At 38.2% G+C, this 19,926-nt stretch overlaps 1 long non-coding RNA gene across 1 annotated transcript in view; it reads left to right on the top strand.

Moving 5' to 3' along the window:
• The window catches only part of LOC116667985, a 75,284-nt gene extending 57,985 nt beyond the window's left edge, over window positions 1–17,299 (top strand). Inside the window, exon 3 of the long non-coding RNA XR_004324995.1 lies at window positions 14,860–17,299. This is a non-coding gene — a long non-coding RNA (uncharacterized LOC116667985). The remainder of the gene's footprint in view (window positions 1–14,859) is intronic.
• The last annotated feature ends 2,627 nt before the right edge of the window (window positions 17,300–19,926 follow it).

The raw sequence follows: 19,926 nt of genomic DNA, 5'->3' as shown, positions 1-19,926 counted from the left end.
TGATATAATCAACTTACTAGGATGCCAAGTCTGAAGCTATATCATCAATGGTAATAGTTTTATTCTGTCTTTATTTCCTATCTTGGTAAAAAAAAAAAAAAAAAAAACAACAACAACAAAAAAAAAAGATTCATTTTTCTATTTTATTGCAGAATGAATTGAATCATGATATATTTTGTAATATATGTCACTGATTTTGCACTAGTTTGATGGTTTTATTATATTCTTGATTATTATATTTTCAAATCTATCATTAGCCTATGATTGGGTAGGGGAATGTTAGAAATCCTGCCTTTTTTTTTCTCCACCTCCTGCCTGATGTTTGTGTGAGAGTTGTTAGCAATAAATTGTCTCTTATTATTATCTGCCTGGTTTCCTCAAGTTAAAAGTCTGTTCATTCTCCAAGATCCAGTCAAAATATTATCTTAAAATGTACCAGTCAGAATCACTCTTTTTTTCTTTGGTAATGCTACTGCACTACTATAGTTTTTGGATAGCCTGGAGAATTATAGCATGCAATTATGAAATGTTACTGACTAAGAGAAAGTGTGGATTATGGAATTAAAAGGATTTAACTTTAAAGTTTATTTTTATTTATTAACCAAATACTTACTGAAGTCTTATTAGGACTAGGCACTTTTCTAAGCATTGGGACAGTAAGCAGAATAGAAAAAAAAATGCTTTCATAGAACCAAATTTCTTGTCAGTAAAATAGTCATGTACATGAAAAACAAAAAAACTTTCAGACCGTGAAAAATATTATGATGTTAGTAAACCATAGTTCTAGTCTAGAGAGGAGTCCCCAGACATAAGGAATTCTTTGCTAAGGTGATTAGGGAGGGCTTCTCTGAGAAGGAACTCTCTCCCTCTCTCTTCCTGAGACATGAATAATGTGAAGAAGTTGGTGATGCAAAGATTGCAGATAATAAGGAGAAGAACCAGGAAAAGGAGAAGGAGCAAGATAACAATTATAATAACCAACACCTTATGTCTTCTAGCCATTTGTTCAAAATTTAAAAATTCTATGAACTAGGTATTAGAACTGCAATTAAGAGAGAAGGTGAATTTTCAAAGACTGAAAACTCAGCATGAGTCAAAAAGGACAACAGGGCTACTTAAAAAGCTGCTTTGGTATCAGGAGGCTGATGGTCAGGAAAGGGAGTTAATGTTCTAGGTCTTATAATATTTATCACTGGTAACCAAATCTTTCTTTATAACCAGTCATTTATAGGTGATTTTTGCATAAAGGATAAAGATTAAGAAAGAAATGCAAAAATATCAAGAATCATTCAAGATATAAAGAAAATTATTATACATTATTTAGGGCTGAATATACATGTACATATCTTTTTTTAAATGTGTCTGTGGGTATTTTATGTACAAAAAGGCACTGAGTTCAGGTACTGTAAGATATAATTGAATAGGAAAGCAAAAAGTATTAAATAAATAGAATGAAGAAATTTACAATGATGGATATAATAAATGTCTTTAAATAATACACAAAAAATTTAGAACAAAGGATGATACATATAAAAATAAAGTCAAATCAGAAAGGATTAGAGAGAGAGAAGGAGAAAGAGAGAGAGAGAGAGAGAGAGAGAGTGTGTGTGTGTATAAACAGCCATTTATATATGTGAGTGTGCATACCAAGGAATTATCTGTCTGAAACTGTCTGCAAATAAATGATGCTGAACAGATAACCTTAGCCAGTTACCTATATGTATACTTTAGTTTTCTGTCAGTCTTGAATAATTCTCTCCAAGATCTAAGAAAAGTTATTTTCAAATTCTGAAGTTTGCCAAGGTTTCTTTTTTAAAAATTGCTTCTCCTGTGTGTCATTATTTTAGGATTTCATTTCTCAAAAGGGCTCTCTGCTTAGCTTTTCAATTCCTGGTGGCTATTACCTCTGCTTGTCAACAGCTAAGTGTTTAATACACAGATATATATTTTTGAGGTTTTTTTGCATAGATTTATAAGTTGTTGGAAAAAAAAGCTTTTTTCCTTTTGTTTCTGAGGTGTGTAAGAATGAAAGGTTTTCTTGTGTGTTTGTTGATTGTTTTTTTTTTATAGTTGAACTGCTTGAAGATGATTTTTTCTTTTCTATGGATTTTATTCTCAATTTTGAGCCATTGGGTTTTAAATCATATAAAACTATGATTTTGTAGCCTACTTTCATATAAAAATGTGAATATAAGGTCAGTAAGTTATGCTTTATTATACTTCCTAGGATGGCAAAATCCAGAATAAACAAAGTTCCTCAATAATATTTGAAATTCAGGATTATGTAGTAATTCCACTGACTGATGTGGGTGGCCCACGTGATTCTCTCAGAAGTAAAAAATCTTAAATTTACCATGTGTTAAGTGACACCTATCACTAGTATGCATTCCACACACAGTAGGAACACAGATTTTATCATCATCCACAATCCAAAATGTGTCTACAAATAACACTTTCAGATTTGTCTCTCTATTTCTGAATCTATTATGTTAGGAACAGGCATAGAGATGATCTCAGGAAAAGAAAAGAAGGTACTCTTCAGCTGCAAGGATTGCTATTTAAGACTTCAAGAAACACTCTTAAAAGGATGCACAAGAAAGGCTTATAATAAAGAAGACTGTGGGAAAAAATATCAACGTTTGTACTGAGTGTGTCCCATGACTATTCCTATTTCAGTCGGGCTAGACTAAGGTAGATAATAAGCACAATTGATTCCAAAATCTCAATATTGAAAATAAGAAACATGCATTTCTTACTCATGCTACATATCCACTGCAGGTCATTAGGGGAAGGGTGTGGGTGGGGGCTCTTCTCATTAAAATCACTCAGAAATCCGACCTGATGAAGCAGTCACCATCTCACACATTACCAGTCAACATATCAGAAAGAATGAGAGACTGAAGGGTCTCACACTAGTAATTGAATACTTGTTCCTTAGCACCTTTGCTCACAATTCATTGGCCAGAAATATTCATATAGCTCGACCTAAAACTATTCATATAGCTCTTCCTAACTTCAAAGGCACCAGAAGTTCCCATGTGACCAGAAAGAAGAGAGCCAAAAATACCCAGAAATCAGAACTAGAGACCATCACCACTTCTAGGCTTCACTTTTGTGAACACTTCACTTTTTACCTATAAATAAACTCTCTGATTTGTAATAAGCTTTTGTGTGGCAAGCACTGATTTCCCCAAATGGAAGGAAGTGCATTTTCTTTGTTAATATTTATATTTAGCAACAGAATATAAGACATCTGTGCTAGGATACTTGTCTTTATTGTCTATTCTATCCAGAGTCTGATCCAATTATCAGTGATATTAGCAGAACCAAAAAAAAAAAAGCTTTCATAATTATGTAAAGCTAATCCCTTGATTGTCACTGCTGCCTGCTACCAATCTGAACGATGACATGCACTTAGAGAGAAAAGAGGAATTTAGTCTTTGTCCTGAGAGCTGACACTGCGATACTCCCTGAGCCCCAGAAAAACCTCCTCTTCCTCTGAATGCCCTTCCCTGTGGCTGGTTATGTGATGCTGTACGAGGTTTGAGTGAATTTCATTCCTGTCTGTATTACTTACTACCTATGAAATCTTGAGCGAAATGTTTTACATCTCTCTACCTATTCTTTCTCTCTGCAAAACTGGAATATACAGAACACTTCATACAAAGAAGACCTGCACTAGAATTGTATATTGTTCCTTCATCTCTTCCTTCCTTATCTTTTCTCCCACTCCCACAATACTGAATCTATATTTTAAAATTTAATTTTAATTTAATTTTATTAACTTTTGCACATGTAAACATGAAATTCCGTTGAACCAGAAGTAATGTGTACCATGTATGAAAGCACTTGCAATCCTGTATCAGATACTCTATGAAGTGGGAATCCACTTCACAAGTGAGGCAACTGATATTCCAGAGTAGGTGAATAATACCTGCTCTTCTCTATTTCACAAGGTGAGTGGAATGACGAAATTCAAAAATATAAGTTATATTTTGCCATAGTGCTTGTAAATGGTAATGTACTATTTCCTTACAAATTGTAAGCTGCTTGCAGGTGAGAACAATGTCTGTTTTATGTCTTCCTTTATAATGTCAACTCCTGTGCTTGGCAATGGTAGGAGCTCAAGAAATAGTTGTTACCATTCAGCCTCTGAAAGCCCTTCCTTATGCTCAAGAAAACCTATGAGATGAAGACACATACAACTATGTGCACATGGACAACAATTCTGGACAGCCAATGTGATCAGGGAAAATCACAATCTCTAGTCACATACACACCTGTGCTCAAATTCTAGTTCTACCTCTAAAATCTAAGTGTTCTGAGTAAAGAATCTGATTTCAGATGTAGAAGGATAAATACAGTGGTGCATATAAAATGTTTTGCAAGTTCCTGGTGCATAGTAGGACCTCAATAATGGTAGAACTTATACCATTATTTTTAATTGCTTAATATATGTGAAAGGGATAAAAATAATGCATTAAAACAAAACTTTCATAAATGATGACAGAGCTGCAGTTACACGATGTATTAGAATTAGTGGCTATTTCCCATCTTCCTGACCCAGGATGTCTATATTCTTGCATTTGCTGGGTAAGTATTGATAGTTTTTATATTTTTAGCTCAGATGGCTGAGGAGGAAAGATTTATACAATTGTCATAACTGAAATGTATTCATAGAGATTAAGGAAACTACTTGTAAATCCACTTGACTTCCATCAGCCAAGAAAACCTCAAGCAGGAAAGGAGAAAAGTCCTCATTCTGGGGCATCCACTTTGTACGGTAATGACTGTGCACAGAAATGGATCAATTCCTGTGGAAATCCATTCTACACTAACCTGGTTCAGATCTTTCTAAAAATCTGTATCACCTACATTTGTCCTTCAGCTTCCCCACTTCAGTGAGTCCTCTCTCTTCTGAAGGAGAGATGGCAGCCTCACGGAGTGGGAAAGAAGTGCTAAAGATTTTTCGGGTCATGCTTCTGCCTGTGGGTGGATGTTGCACTGAAATCATCTATCCAAAATTCAAACTGTCTAGGCTGATTGTAAATGAGGCTATTTATTCTCCAGTTAGCTTTATTTCTGTGTTTGTTGATTTTGTTGGCTGACAGTGAAAAGCATTAAGCGTTAAGGTAAGACAACTCAAGCATTAGGTCAGGACAGCTGAGTGGGTGACTTTGCCATGTAGGATTTCAACATGGGGACTGGAGAGCCCAAAGCAAATTTCCCAGGAGCAGCCCCTCCATTTGTGTCCAGGTGAGAGGAAGTTGTAGTAAAGACGCAAGATTCAGAGGCAAGCACAGAGATTCTGGAGTCAACATGTCCCAGTATCAGTCCTGGTTTTGCCCATTGTCACATCTATGACTGGAAAAGTCTATCTCTGTGAGTACCTGGGCTATAACCTTGCTAAGGGAAGTGACTTTGTCTAAATTATTTATTACTGATTCCTCCTAAACTCACACCTTTCTTGTTACATAATGATGCTGATTAGCTACTTTTCAATGTCAGAGATAAATGAATAAGTGAACCTCAATTTTCCCCTCTGTAATATGGATTCATATGCATCCGTCCCTTATAGGAAATAAGAGAGGAGAAGTATACTCTGTAAGGCACCCTTAACAAATGAAAAGAAAGAATAGAAAAGCAATGTGCCAGATGAGGATTACGTGACTTGTAGAAAGATAGCTTATGCAGTTTGCTTTGGTGGTTAGGGAGGCGTTACACAGAGTTGTTTGATAAATGCTGATGGTTTGGGCAGAGTGTTGCACTGTAAACAGTAGGCTTACTGTTCTTCCACCTACACATTAAACTTCAATTGCATCATCTTTCAATTGCCCGTCTTTCAAGTGGGGATGATAATGGCATCTTTCTTACAAGTTTGTTAGAATAATTCTTCTTTAAAAAAGAATTTAAGTGAGGGACTTTGAATAGTGACTACACATTCATGTAGTAAGCTTTCAATAAATATGAGTTATTATTATTATTGTTATCATCCCAAGCTTCAGGGACTGTCCTGGCAGACAGCCTCACCCATCAGTATCTTATAGGAATTGCCTCTGCTAACAAAGGCTCCTGCCCTGAACTCACATGACCTCCCTGGGACTGTCTGCACATATGACTGCTTAATGTGAAGGTTTAAACTGGTCTTGGATCCCTCATTCTCAACACAGAATAATTCTGAAGTCATCTCAGCCTCAGAAGTTTCACTGAGTCTTCTGATAAGACTGTGTTGCAACTTCTCCACTGCCAAATCCTTCTTTCCTTTCCCTGCCACAGATGTGGATACTAAGAGCACTCCCTGATAAAACCTCCTGCCTGCTAATCTCCACTTCAGCCTTTTTCCCAGAGAACACAATCTATGGCATTATTATAATTCCAAGGTGTCCATCACCTGTACATAAGTCCCCAGCAGAAACCAGGTTCTGGAAAGGCCTCACCCAGGGCCTGTGGAATAAGCCATTTCTGACTTTCTCTATTTCTGGTCTATTTCCTGTATCTCTGGATGTTGAACACTTCCTTCCCTCTTGCTTCCAAACTATAACGCAGCCCTTAAGACAGAATTCTTGACCAAAGGTGTTATATTTTATTCAATTCTCCCTGTCCTTGTTCCCACAGTTATACAGTTTCTAGGAAAGCAAAAGTCAAAATAATTTTAAGAATGCTCATGAATGAAATAACCATGCATAACATGAGTCACTAATCACATGTATCTCCCTTTTAACGTTGACATTCATTCTGATCTATTGTATCAATGTCTTTTTGGTTAGACTCTTAAGGATTGTCAGGTGTTATAAATTACTCTGTTCTTTTGATATGATAGTCCCAACTTGAGGAATACAATACCAAGTAATTGCAAAAGAATTGCAAAATTTGCAAACAATTTCATTAAATTGATGAAAGTGATGGGTGATTTTGGAGAAGGTCCCATTTCTCCTTTAAAATCATTGATAGATAAGAAAGTGCCAGGCTAAATCAATTAACAATTGAAGAAAGGACAAACTACAAAGATAACCCTAAAGTTTTTCAGGAGAAAATAATTTGATTACCAAAAGATTAAGAAAGGCTCTTGGTACTTGAGTAAAGTACTAAATATTCTTTCTATAAACAGTACTCTCTTTGAGGTCATGGTATTAAGGGCAGTTGGGAGTGAAGAATATTTTATTCTGATCTCATATACTTTTGATAAAAATCATTCATCCACCTCAAAAACAATGAAATCCACTTGATGCTTTCTTTGTTCATTCTAAGAATTAAATCATAATTGCGCATGTAACTTGCACTTCTAAATATGATAAATGAATTTATTTTCATGGTTGCTAGTTTTATTTATCATACATTATCCCAGCCAAACGTGCTTTTATGTTTTCCAATATCTGTGATCCCATTTTTATGGATTAACTTTAAGTGGTCTTATCTCAGTATAAATTATACTGAGCTAATGAGAGACTCTCTTCTTCTGCTCCCCTGGGGCTGACCCCTGACACCCTCTGCATGTCTCTAGTTCTACTACACTCCTGACCCCTACAGTCATCCCTTGGTATCTGCAGAGAATTATTCCCCTCACCCTCATACAAAATCCGTGAATGCTCAAGTCCCTCATGTATAGTGGTATATATTTGCATATAACCTACACACTTCCTCCCATGTACTTTAAATCATCTCTGGATTTTTTTTCTGAATAGTTTACATCTACTGTTGGTTGAAACAGTGGATTCAGAGCCTGCAGATATGGAGGGCCAACTGTATATTACATTGTTTATGGACTTTGTGCACACACCCCTTTTCATCCAAGCACACAGTATCCTAACAATTCCAGACTTCTACTGTTGATCCTTCTCTCTGCATATGAAACTGGGCACCAGGATCTAGCTCTCTGGCTTTTTTTGGTAAATAAAAGACTTCATTAGTTTCATGAATACAAGTATAAAGTAATTGCAGACTCACAGCTTTGAAGTATATATACATATTAAGTATGCACATATATACATCTGTGTATGAACATATGTGCATATATGTATTTATATACTAAACATTGAAAAATTATTTCTATTTTTAACCTTTTAAAAATCTATGATAAAAATGCATTTATATGTGTATGTAAAAATGTTACAGATTATGAACTTAATGCATATAATCAAAGTGGTTTTAATTCACTAATATCTGGGCCTTATATAACAAGACTAAATGACTGGAGTAACTGTGAGAACTTGGGGAGTTACCAGAGCTGGCTAAGAAAATGTTCTACTGGCAGGATCTTGCTTCCATGACAAACAACCAGAACATCCATTAAATTAAAACCACGTTTGAAGCGGAAATCCTATTTGCATGAACAACAGCAGAGCACCAGTCAGAACAAACATCAGTGTTTAGGGCTTGGTAAACACTCCGCAGGAAGAGAAAGCAGCAAAGGGAAATGGTTACCAAACTAAGGATCAAAAGGGGGAGTCCAGAGGCATAAGGTTTTACATAGAATGAGTCCTGTCTACAAGTTTCAACTACAGCACAAAAGTTTGAGAGAGGATTTTTTTTTAATCTTTGTAGAATAACAAAATCGAACCAAAAAGAAAGAGGAAAGGAGAGGAGAGAGGGAGAGAGGAAGAGAGGGGTTGGAAGGGGAGAGAGAGGCAGAGAGAGAGGATTCTTTCTTCCACGGAAAGGGAAGTAGGCATGGGATCTGAAGAGAAATAATCATCCAGCCCAGGAGCCAGCAGCTAAAGGGTTTGGCAGGCTGCAGAAAGCAGGTGTGCTTGGCTGTAAAACAGGCATTGCCTGCCAGGCCCTGGCATCTCCCCAGACTCATGTGCACCACACAGGCATATGGGGCTGGTGATAAAGAGGGAAAGAGGCAAGACTAGAATCAGAGTGAAAAGCTGAACCTGGCCATCTCACACATCCTCAGGCCCCCTCAGCATCTCTCCTACTCAGAGTTTTGGAAAGGGATCTCCAGGGCATTCCATCCATTCCTCTGCTGGGCTTCGGGGAGTGAGTTTGTCATCGTGGTGAGAATGTAAGCATTGGATTCAGAAATGACCTCATCTAAAAATGGAGGCAAAGGTAGATTTCCGTGAAAATTAAAAGATGAGAGCTGTGAGTGTGCTTTGTACAGAGCGTGTGCTGAATAAATAAGCCAGTCCCCTCCCCTCGGACATTGGCAGGGCCCGTCTTCTCTCTCAGTCTAGGTAGCATCATTGCTGCCTAATTTAGATCCCATCTAACTTGTGAAGATCTTTGATCTACATTCCCTTCTTCTTTAATTTTGAAGTAGCATTTATTACTGGGAGGCAGAATGAAAGCATGAAGTGAAGACATATACAGGAGGTTCCCTGGCCTGGAAGCCAAGACAGCTGGAAATTACTGTTTTCTCCCCTGGGAACTAGCATGACCTTAGGAAGATCCCATTTCTACACTTCAGCATCCTCAACTGTGTTAGGGTTCTCCAGAGAAACCAGTAGAGATATATACATAGATAGATAGATAGATAGATAGATAGATAGATAGATAGATAGATAGATAGAGATAGATAGAGATATATTCTACTATTTCTATCTATCTACTATATCTATCTATCTATCTATCTATCTATCTATCTATCTATCTATCTATCTACCTATCTATCTATCTATCTAAAATAAAGAATTGTCTCATGCCATTAAGGACGCTGAGAAGTCCCAAGATCTGTAGCCAGCAAGCTGAACACTGGTGGCCCATGAGAGGCACTTTTTCAGTCCCAGTCTGAAGACCTAAGAACCAGGAGAGCCAGTGGTGTAGTTCCAGTACAAAAGCCAGCAGGTTCAGGAAACAAGAAGAACCCATGTTTTAGTTCAAGTCCAAAGGAAGGAAAAAGCTGACGTCCCAACTCAAGGCAGTCAGGCAGAAGGTGTGGCCTCTTACTCTGGGAGAAGTCAGCCTGTTTATTCTACTCAGGCTTTCAACTGATTGAATGAGCTTCATCCACATTAGGGAGAACAACCTGCTTTACTCAGACTACTTATTCAAATATTAATGTCATCCAGAAGCATTCTCACAGACACAACCGGAATAAGGTTTGACCAAATGTCCAGGCACTGTGTGGCTCTGTCAAGTTGACACATAAATTTAACCATATATTAGCCAAGCTATGTAGAAGGAAAAAGGGAGGTAGAGGATGAGTAGAGCCCAGAAACGTAGAATTTAAGACCCAAGAAATCCATTGATATGTTAGTGTCCTCCAGGAAACAAGATGAAACATTTAGATTCTATAGAATACTTAGAAAGCGGCACAAGGAAGATGACATCTTATTACATTATGAAAAAAAAAAAACTAGACATGTATTTTCTCAGTAGAGTTAAGTTCTCAGTAATGAGTGGAAGTATCATTACTATTTAGTGTGTGTCCACCATGACCCATGCATTTCACATGAATCATCTTAGTTACTTCTCACAGTAACTCTCAGAGATGGACTCCTTTATGTCCATGTTGAAGAAGAGGCAGAGACTCAGAAGGTCGAGTATCATGCCCAAGGTCACTCAGCTGGTCAGTGACAATGCTGGGATTTGCCTACCACCAAAGCTTCTGCTCCTTTTAATTATGGTTTTGTTCCCTGCATCATGTACTGTGTCCTGACACCTGGACACTACCTGGTAAATGGCAGACACTCAACAAATATTTGTTGAATGAATAGTGAGTGACACCCAGATCATCTTTTTTCTTCAGCCTTTGTTTTCACCAGCTTTCTGTTACTGGAGCAGCATCCACTCTACCCACCTGAACATGTTTACCCTTTTCCTGAGCCAGTCAGTTCTAAATAGAGAAAGAAGATGATCCTTAACCTCCACCCCATCAGCTGATGAGGTCTGGATAGTTCCTCTCCAAATGGTTGAGTTTGTCCTGTGATAGAAATGAACTCTGGAAACCCATAACCTCCCCGCCTCAAATTGTAATGCTTCTAGTCCATCTCTCTGTAGGACTCTTGAAACAACATTCGTCCTAGCCCTCATGTTTTCCCTTCGAAAGAAGCATGCCATGCACTTTTAGGTACTCTGATACATGATACACAATAACAATTCAACATCAACTGAATCTGAGTTTGCATTATAATCCTCCACTTTGGGCATATGAATTGGGGCAAAAAATTAAAATTTCAGTTTATCCTGATCTGCAAATTTTGTATGACTGTCCCTGACATTTAAGGCTATTTGGGGGATTTAATGTGCTAATCTATGCGAAGTACTTAGCTCAGTGCCTGGACTATGGGACAGGAGGATGAAGGATGACCTAGTAGCTATTGGTATCGCCCTGTTTTGACCTCCAGTTTCATCCTACAGGAGATGTTCTTTTCCTCTGGAGACAAATGTCCAGTGCTAATATTATCAAAAAGCTACCTGAATTGCACACACTGTTTGGACTCTGCATTAGAATTACTGCCCTTGCTAGGGTCTGTTTTGCTAGTTGAGTTGATTCTCCCTAACTCATGTCCCTTTTCCTGGGTTATTAATATACTGACTCAGCAAAATACTCAGCTCCTGTGATTCTCCCACTCCGACTGCCTGCCCTGTCCACCAGCCTTCTGTGGCTGCCTTCTCCGTATTTACATGAGCATGTGTCACTTTCTGTATTAAAAAGTTCCCTTTTATTTGAATTAACAGCCTAATTGTCCCAGTTCACCACTTCCAAAATGACTCTGAAAAATAAAAGCCAGAACATTTGGAAACTGCCCCCAATCCTCTCTGTGCAGGTCTCACTTAGAAATCTCTGACCGCTGCATGCTTTCCTAATGACCTTCAGTTGCTCAGAGAATGTATAATTCATTCTCCACCTATCTTCACTAATCCCACTTTCCTGAAGTAAATATTAACTGAACTTATCTGCTAAAACAAGCCCAAATCAAGTCTCTTATCAAATGAACTCAGAGGCAGAACAGAAAGCTGAGAATCTGGTCCAGAGGAAATTGTCCTTTATTGGAAAGGCAGATCTAAAACTCCCTTTGCCCTGCAGTTCTATTTAACCCAGTTCAACAAACCTTTAGTGAACACTCTACATGTAAGTGGCAACAAGGATAGAAAGGACAGAAAATTGGATTCAGAGTTAGAAGGCCTCACAGCAGAATTGGATTTGAATTCCATCTTTTACTCTTGACCAATTATGAACTGCAGGAAAATTGCTCTCAGGCTCATTTGAAGTGGGATAATAACATCATAGCAATTACCAGAAGCCCTCAACACCTCTTCCCCACCTTTCTGACATACACAGCTTTCAGTAAGGCTCCCTGGACTTGTCAAGGATAAGACAGTGAGTGCCTTGTAGAATATTAAGGGAAAAGGTTGACATCTTGGTGCATGGATGGGTCATAGAAGCAGAAGTTGCAATATGTCCAGCTCAATTCAAAGGAAAAAGATGTTTGCTTTATTTATAAAAATTTACCAGTCTCATTGCCCATTAAATTACCTTTGCCAATCCAATTCTATTTCAGCAGTTCTGATATCCCAACAGCACATTTGCTTGCTGCAATCCCAGGAGATTACAAGAGTAAGTCTAGAAATGTGACTTGTGCTTTAAATTCAGAGGCATTTGTTCCCAAAGGACTGATCTGATGATCTCACCTTTTTGTCTGAACTTTTGGATGGTTCAGTCCTGGAAAGCCTCCCTCTTTCTGGATTAGGCCACTTTAGATCACCATGGCAATGGGGATGCTATGTGGAGCATAAATCCAGCATCAGTAGGTAAGGGAGCACCAAGATTACACAGATGACACATAAGAAATAATTCCAGCTTTTCCATGCTAAACACACAGCTACAAAAGCCAACCTTAAAACCATCTGTGAGAGAAGAGTATTGTCTAACTAGGCAATGGATCCTTTCTGATAAATGAAAGAGGAGATAAAGGCAAAGCACAAAGTTAAGAAAGTTTTAAGACAAGTGCTGAAGTACCTTTACCTCCAAACGTAATATTGTCCCAAATGCTTGGGTTTCCCCTTGTACCACTTACCCCAAAAAAACCCTCTCCTGCATTCATCCCAGGTGTGTGATGATAGACTGAGAAAATGCTTATAAAAGAGCCAGTTAGATTGTCACGTCCTGGAACTGGCAGGGATTGTCATCATGATTAGCCATTGGGTGCTATAAGGGGTCAACAGGAGAAAATCTCACGATCCCCAGCTCTCCACGAGTGCAGGGCCCAGTGAGAGCTGAGTGATTATAGGCTCCGCAGCAAGAAAAATCAGCTGAGAACTGTGTGAGAGGAACGATGATAGATGGAAAATAAAAATGTTTAGGAAAAGGCCTGTGCTATTAAAAGAAAGTCAAAACCAAATGGGGCAATTATAGAGAAGAAGTTACAATGCCTTAGAAATCTTCAAGGAAAACAATTTCTGCCCTCTGCAGGGACCTTCCAGTGCACCCTCAGTAAAGCATCATTAAACCTGCATGGGCCTAATGAGGTAACTCAACATCTCCAGTTATTAAGCAAACAAAAGCTCTGCTCTTGTTCCCCAGAGAGCTCTCCAACCCACATACCTTCCTTGAGTTCAAATTAAGGAATTCAATATTCTGACTTTTTGCACCAGCCTTTGGTCATATCTTTAATTTACATACTCAGGGACAGAAGAGGCAAGACAGGGGTAGGTTAACAAATTTATTTCTCTCATCAGCATCAACCAACTGATACTTCTTTTCTAAAGGAGGATACGAACTAGAAACATACCTCATTGTTCAAAAGACCTGAGGGATAAAAGACATAGTAAAAAATAATAAGAAAAAAAGACCAGAGAGGAAAAGACAAAAGTACATTGGTGCCTCTCAGATTATAGGTTTGTTTTTTTTTTCTCCATCATTCATTGTTTTTTTCCTACATATTTTGGTAACATGAAAATACATTATTTTTTAAAAATCTCCAAAAAATGTTTTCAGTAGGCAACCAAACCATGCACACCTGGCCATTTGGATCCTAAATTGATGACACTGATGTGTGAAGAATTATTCTTGGCCTCCCTATAATGAACAAGAAACAAAAGACAAGGGCACCAATGATCTTTACCTTTAAGTTGGGAGTTTATGTAATGTCCTAGCCTCATGATGTAAATTCAGTGGAATTAAAGGTGAGAATTTCTAGATACAGTGCATCCAGCCACATGCCCTGTCTTTCCCTACTCCCTTCTTCTACCTCAGAATATACAAACTACTTCTCCTTGTCAGGATTGCAGATGGCTCTCAGGACTGGAAGTCCTCTATTACACAGCTACTCCTTGAGCCCAACCCAGAAAAAAACATAACTGCTTCTCTGTCTGTCCAAATGCATAAAGTGAAAGTCTTCTCAAAATAACCAAACAGAAGAAGCTACCAATTTAAATTCTACCCCCATGAACCATTTACTTTGGTCATTTTTTTCCCCTTTTTAAATTTACTTTTTGTAGTTGTTCTAAACATCTTTGGTGGACCACACTTGCCCTGCAAATTTCAAGTTAGCCTTTGGCTCTATGTGTAAGCCAATCCTGTACATTCTAAGTGGAGTTACAGATGGAAAGTCACAAAAATAAAAACTATTACCTTGAGACAAGGGGGCACTTAAAAAGCCCTTAACTTGAAAGTTTTGCTTCTGCCCAAACATTTAGTCAAGACATACATGCTGGGAAGACAGCCTTCCAGAGAGCATGACTTAGCGGATGGAGACTGAGGCCACGCTGGTGAGCTGCAACCAGTTCATACTGGCTCACCATGCGGGAAGCCAGCTCACACCAGCTAGCAAGAACCATACCCTAGGAGAACAGATTCTCGATGCTAGCTTAACTTTAGCCATGGCACAGGGGCTGGATACTGACACCACAGAAATCAGCAAATGCTACAAATTGGAGTGTTTTGTTTTGTTTCATATTGTTTTGTTTCAGAGAGGCAGCTTCTGGCACAGCATCAGCTGCGGTCCTGAGAAAGTCACTGCTTTAAAGGGGTACCTGGCTCTTAGAGGCTTGAAGAGAAAAGCATCTTCCTTCTGTGATTTCTCAGGGAAGTGCCAGCAAGAAAGAGAGATCCATCCCTGCGACTGTCTTCCTTTCTGTGAAGAGTTCTGGCCAGTTACCTCCTGTTCACCTTTGTGTGGTGCATAATCTTCAAAGTCGTTCAAAAATAAATAAAATGAAAAAAAAAAACCCAAAAACAAAACAAAACAAAAAGAGCCCTTTAGTTACCTAAACAACATTGCTTTTTACACCTTTATTGTTATAAACCCAGCCTGTCTGGTTCTGGAATCATTCTGTGAATACACCAGCTTAAATTTCCCTCTTCTGCTTTACCCTCAGGCCATAGCTTTCACTCTTTTCCAAAATAAGCTTTCCCAAACTGGTTTCCTCTTCTGCCTCCACTTCCTCATCTTCCATCACTTCTCACTCCCTTGCTGCCATCCGCCTGCTGTCTCCTCAGCCAAAGTGCTTTAGTTTCAGTCAAGAAGGGCTGTCTCTCCCTCAGGCTCCTGGCTGTTCTGCATCCTCCCTCCACTCTCTGTGGAGAATGTGCCCCATCAGTAGGGCCATGTCCCTAAATCTCCCCTCTTGGCTTCCACAGCTATTCCAAATTGTGGTTCTCAGCCTTTATTTCTGATTAGTCTTCTATCTTTTCTTGCTTGGATGGTTTTCTTATCATGGTCCCCAGATTTAGAGCTTCTCAGGAGTCTGGGGTGGGCACCTGCCATTAGGTCCATGCAGGTTTTGGAACATTTCTTACATTCATTGATACTTTATATTACTGTTATATATTCAAATATGGTATTTCCTCTAGTAGAATATAGATGTCTTAATTGCAAAAAGCAGGCCTTATTGAACTCTGGATTCTTTTCAGATCCATTTCAAGTAATAAGTTGTACAAAGAACACAGACTTCCACAGCCAGATCTTCTCAATACCCTAAGGTTTCCAATATTAAAGAGAAGAGTGGTTCTCAAGCAAGGGTGATTGCCCTTCAGGGAACATTTGACAAATCTGGAGCTTTTAAAAAAATTTTATCGCTAGGGAGGGCATGCTTCAGGCTACTAGGGGTTAGAGGCCATGGATATTGCTAACTACCCTACAGCATAGAGAGCAATCCCCACCAAAAAAGAATTATATGGCCCAAAATGAACAGCGCTGAGGTTGAGAAACTCTGACTTACAGTGACTATCTTATTGCAACCTCCCACAGCAGTTCCAAAGTTAATGGGAATAAGAGTTGAGTTGTGGCTAAGTGGTACTTAAACAGTTGCATTTTGTCAATCTCTAGTCACACTTGCTTAACCACTTAATGACTGAAAGTCATAAGGTTTGCTGTCCCCATCTACTCATCTCAACCTAGCAACAGGCGGGTCCCATACTGGCTTTCTCTAAGGTCTTTGTTCTGACCCTCTGTCCTCACCGAGTCCACAACAGGGCCCCTCACTTTCAGTTCTTGGATATGTCTCTAAAGCACAATTAACAGCCATAGCATCAAGACTATCTGTGCGTGAGTGGGAATCTGTATCTTTAACAAGCATGTCACATATTCAAAAGCATGTCATGCCCATGTTTGACAATCATTAGTTTTGGGAAACTGTAAGTTAGTGGCTAGAAGCTAAGAGACCCTAGGTTGAATGGCAGTTATGCTCCTGACAACTTGAGTCTTTGCTAATTCTCACTCAGTTTTCTGGTCTGTAAAATAGGGATATTAATAAAACACACCTCATGGGGTTGTGAAAACTAAATGAAATAAGGCAAGCAAAGTGTTTAGCAGCTAATAATCACTTATCAAATATGAGGTGATGTTAGTAAAACAACTTCAGATGCTTTATGATTCAGAAAAAGAGACAGAAACCAGGAGGCTCTTCTAATATTAGGAGATTATGGACTGTCATCAAATTAATAACCTTTCTATAAGTACTCCATCAGTCCTTCCTGTGTTGAATTGAACTGAACTGATTTTGGTAGGTTGTACCTTTATCCCATCATTTGTAACCAAGCAACAATTCAAATAGAACAATACAGTGTTTGAAAGGAATAATTCATGGGGCTTTAAAGCAGTGAGGAAAGGAAATAGGAGAATACGGTACATAGGATACAAGATGCATTGCTGGGAGGCACGTCTTGGATATCTTCTATTTCTACATTAGCTTGTGTCTCAAGAGTCCAAAGCATCTCGCTAATCTGATGACTCTCCATAACATCCTGGTATTATCATTTCAATTTTTTGAAACCTGAGCAAACTGAACTGCAGAAAAATTGAGTGAATTGCTCAAGGTCACACAGAAGTCAAGCCCAGAATAGAACTGATGTCTGCTGGTTTCCCGTTCAGCCATGACCCTTCCCAGTACACCTTGTTTGAAGCAGTCTGGTGAGGGTGGCTAATGGATTTGATATTCTTGAACCATTAATATTTTTTCCAACTAATGTTCTTGGCAGACTTGTTTATTTTCCAGAGTGAGAGATATTTCTGAAAACAGAGTCTGTGAACAAATTTGATTATCAATCTAAAAGAACAGTAGTTGAAAAACAGTCAATGAATTTTAACCTAAAAAGGTGGCTTTGAGGACCATAATCAAAGAGGAATGTTTCAAATCAATATCAAGAATCTTGAAAAATGGGAAGATTGAATGAAAAATATTGAATATCAAGGTAAGAGTTTTGCAAGGGATTGAAAACCCTGGATTTAGAGTAAGAGCAAGGCCTTTAGCAATGAGCTTGAATTCCTGCCAAGTAATGCAGTGCACCTTGGCATCCTTCCCTGACCTCACAATCCTGGGCATTGGCTTATATCTCATGCTGCAGCCAACTCATTTCCTCTAGCCCAATCGATGTCTTTCTAATAGCTGAGCATCCTGCTCTGAATCACTTGCAAACCACTAATATACACTTTCACTGTTTATTTTCTGACTAGAGACAGAGAAGAGCAAGGTCAGTTGATTCTTTCAATGATTGCTCTTAAAATAAAAACTTTCACTGTAGTCGTTTGAACTTTTGAAAACCAATGCCCAACATACAGCCACTTTAGCAAATCTGGTTACTCATGATTCCATAGTTTTTCTATAACTTGATTATCTTTACCTATGTCTATCTGTATCTTATATATAAATGCATCAGAATTATTTAATGGCTTTGTGCTCCTATATCTGACAAATACAGTGGCTTGTGCTTCATACACACTCAATTAACATTGTGGAAGAAGAATTTTAAAAATACATAAAGTTAATGAATGGTCCCTTTATAATTAGGAGCTTATTTTCATGCCAGATAGAACCCCCCTATTATAAGAATAAGCATATATTGATCATGTGATGGTGAGGAAAAAGGTGTCACTGGCATGTCCAGGAGCTGTAGAAGATTGGATGGGCTCGTAAATTAGGCAGAGAGCATAGTCTTGATGTTACACGATAGTATGAGCAAGGGAATGGAGAGCGGTCCAGCCGCAAGATGAAACTCCTTGTGTGAAATTATTGCAGTCAGTAAATTTGCTCCCCACATTCTCCTTGGCAGCCAGCGTTCTCACAAGCAGTTTCATCACCACCACCACCACCACCACCACCATCATCATCATTCTTATCATCTTATGCTTGAAAGTCAAAGAGAACCCATCAAAGTCAGGAAACTGGAGCATAGATAGATTATTAATTATTATCATTAGGCCCCCCCATGCTCTTTTGGTGTTTATATGAGATCATTTTTACACCAACTGAGATAAGATTGCTTACTTTATCAAGAGTAGTTGAAAAATTATAAAATACGTGTAGAGAATTTAGTTTCAGTGGTCCACATCCAGGCTCACTTAATCATCATATACTCATTTGAACTTGACAGATCAACAGACACAGACTGAGGCCAGAATAAACTTTGCTGACCGACTATCAAGGAAGTAGAAAAGGGTACAGTAAAACCTAGTTTATCATCTCTCTGTTTTAAAGTCTATGTTATCTTTACAGTCGTTCTGTTCAAAAGGAAGATGCTTTTTTCTAGATACTGGTCCCTTTGGAAAAGTGACCAGAATAATTCAAGATTTTTTCCTCAAACTCCAAGTTCTACTTCAGATGTTAGTTGCTAGTTGCTAAGGGAACCATTATAGGCCAATTTTCATTAAAACCATCTCTGAAACAAGACATTTGATGAAAGGGAAATTATTCTTTCACCTTTTAAAGGCAAATGCTTGGGCTAACCCTTTATCTGGTGGAAAAAAAGCCCATTCATGTTCAGGCTCCTTTTCCTTTTCTCCTAATTTCTCGGGAAAATAGTGCAGGACAAAAGTTTTATTAAAAGTCATGGAAAAGAGAAGACTGCATGTATGGATGAATCTTGAAGTCAGATTGAACCCATAGACCTGTGACAGCTGTGATTTAAGGAAATTGTATTTAAACTTGAAAAATGGCTTTTATCCTTCTGCCATTTTAAAAATGGGAGTATAATTCTATATAATTTATATAGAATGAAGCACAGATTTTATGTACATTTTGATGGGTTCTGACAAATATATACATTTGTACAAACACTATCCCAAACAATGATGCCAAGCATTTTTATCATTCCAGAAAGTTCCCTCTTAGTATCACATCCCTGTCAGTTCTCATCCCTAAAGACAATTACGGCTCTGACACCTGTCACCATAATTTAGTTTCTCTAAATAATAATTTAGTTCTCTTCTAGAACTTTATATAGATGAAATAATATAACACATCATTTTATTTTATGGTCTTTTTGTACCAAGTATAAGGTTTTTGAGATTCATCCATGCTATTTTTATTTATCAGTAGTTTGTTAGTTTTTCGTGACTGAGAAGTATTCCACTGCATGAAGATGCTACACTTCTGTATCCATTAACCTGTTGGTGAATGTTTACTTTGTGTTTCACTGCTATGAATAAAGTTATTATGAATGTGTGCTTACATATCTGTTTGTGAGCATGTATTTTAACTTTAATTCTAGGATTGCCAGTCACAGATTTGACTTGATGACTCTCTTTAGAAGACGTTAGA

The sequence above is a fragment of the Camelus ferus genome, chromosome 2 (genome assembly GCF_009834535.1).
Source record: "Camelus ferus isolate YT-003-E chromosome 2, BCGSAC_Cfer_1.0, whole genome shotgun sequence".
NCBI classification, from domain to species: domain Eukaryota; kingdom Metazoa; phylum Chordata; class Mammalia; order Artiodactyla; family Camelidae; genus Camelus; species Camelus ferus.
Note: the sequence above shows the minus strand (reverse complement) of the source record. Positions and strands in the feature narration are given on the sequence as shown.